Here is a 2,395-nt window from a genome sequence, read left to right as displayed (position 1 = left end):
GGCAAGAAAATCCCAGATTTTCAAAATGTTTACTTCAAATTCAGTAGTTTCTCACTAACAAATACCTCTCAGTTTGCTGCATGGTTTTGGTCAACATTCTGAGAACTTAAATTTCTGTTTTGACAGTTTTGTGCAGCTATATGTTGGATGAAGTACAGCCAGAATGCTCCTTCAAAGAGAATGGTCAGATTTTGCCTTACCTACTTTGGTCAAGTTGTCAGAAGGGATCATTCCTTGGAGAGTGATATCATGTTTGGTAAAGTAGATGGTCAATGAAGAAAAGGAAGCTCCTCAATGAGATGGATTGACACAGTGGCTGCAAAGATGGGCTCAAGCACAGCAAGGAATGTGAGGATGGAGAAGGGCAGGGCAATGTTTCTTCTGTAATACATAGGGTCTGTATGAGTTGGAGCTGACTTGACGGCACCTAACAACAACAACATACAGTTGCTTTTTGGGGAGAGGGTTTTTTAAGCTACTGACTATTATACTGGAAGTTGATACTGTAAGTCCAACATCTTTTACTTCTCTAAGTAAAACTAAACCAAGTTTCTACATTTCACCAGTGGTTTTCTTTTTAAAATAAAATAAATAGCAAATAAATAAAAATTAGAATGTTCCAGGGGAGTGAATTAGAACCAAAACTGAATTATAACCTGCAGGATGAAAAATAGAATGTCATTATTGAAATTCAAGTTGTAAAACCTTCATTATAGGTACCTTTATTCCCTGATGTGGTGAAACTCTAAGGCTTTCTTCAGCTATTAATAGAAGTACTTGAATGGTTTTAAAAGCTTTCATTTTCTCAGTGCATAATAGACATTAATATTGTAGCATTTGTATGTTCTTTGAAGCTACAATGTTCCTCCAGTTTTTAAATGGGCTCTCTTGCTCCTATTGTTAGCTCTTGGGGTTAGTGTTTACTCATCAACTGAGAAAAAATTTAAAACGTTTACATTCAAAAGAAAAAAATGCCTTAAATCACCTATATAAGATAATACCAGCTTCATACTATTTCTTTTCCATCTGATGCTTTCAAAATGCTTTAATTTTTACTACAGCCTGGGGAAGGGCCTTGTAAAATATGCTCCTTTGGTTGATGTTATCCCAAGAACCATAATGTTCTCAGGCAGATTAATGACTAGAATCCAATCATCTTTTCTTCATGTGCTCTCCCTGAGCTCTGGAAAATCACCAATGTGTCATTATATGATTTATTTTATGAAACCCATATTTTTCAAGCCATACTTCTGTCCATTTATTGTGCCACACCAATTTTAAGTTCTTACTTTCACTATTCCCTCTTTCAGTTTCAGATGTGGTTAGATGTGGTCCTTAAAGAGACGAGAACAAAAATCTCCAAAAGAAAAATCAAAATCATTTTATACTGGATTGTGACCAAATTTACCAAATGCCTCAGCATTCAATTGTTGTTGTTGTTATGTGCCGTCGAGTCGGCCCCGACTCATAGCGACCCCTCCTTGGGTTTCCGAGGCAGTATCACTACGGAAGTAGGATTGCCCAACCTTCCTTCCGAGGAGTGGCTGGTGGGTTTGAACCGCCAGCCGTCTGGTTAGCAGGCAATTACATGACCTAATTTCCTTTTTTTCCTCTAAATTTCCACTGGTACTACTCCTACCCTCTTTCTCTTAGTTCTGTGTACTTTGCATTTTTGCTATAGACAACTGCATGCCCTTTTCAAAACATGCCATATCTTCATAAGCCCAAAATCTTGTTCATGAAGTTCTTTAGACTTCTTAAGATCTAACTATTAATTCAAATGCAGCCTGGATACATTTCAAACAGTTTGTTACATATGGACACAATTCTAATCTGAGACAAGAGTTAGATTTCTAAAATCACAGGGACATTTTTAGGGAGGAAAATACATTTAAAATGGGTTTGAAATATAGATGAAAATAAATATTATTTTATTCATTTGCTTTTTTTTCCAAATTAATCAAATATAGTTTAGTTTCTAGAGAATTTCCAGGTTTATAGACATTTATAGAAGGATTGTGCAGAAAGCATAAAAAAACCAAATTAACTGCCACCGAGTTAGTTCTTACTCATGTTGTTGTTGTTATGTGCCATCGAGTCATCTCCTACTCATAGAGACTCCTCCTTGGGTTTCTGAGGCGGTAACCACTAGCCTTCTGGTTAGCCTTAGGCACTACGCTACCAAAACTCCTTTCATTAAAACAGTGTAGATTTTCCCCATAGGCTTTCCAAGGCTTTACTTTTTACAGAAGTAGACTCCCTTATCTTTCTCCCACAAAGTAGCTAGAGGTTCGAACTGTCAGCCTTTTGATTAACAGCCTAATGTTTTGACCACTATGGCATCAGAGTTCGTTACAGAAAATATAGGACTCCCATATACCATCTTCCCACTTCA

Source organism: Orycteropus afer, unplaced genomic scaffold (assembly GCF_000298275.1).
Source record: "Orycteropus afer afer isolate SDZICR_OR568_19922 unplaced genomic scaffold, OryAfe1.0 scaffold00409, whole genome shotgun sequence".
Taxonomy (NCBI): domain Eukaryota; kingdom Metazoa; phylum Chordata; class Mammalia; order Tubulidentata; family Orycteropodidae; genus Orycteropus; species Orycteropus afer.
The sequence above is the reverse complement of the archived record's forward strand: the minus strand, read 5'-3'. Positions refer to the sequence as shown.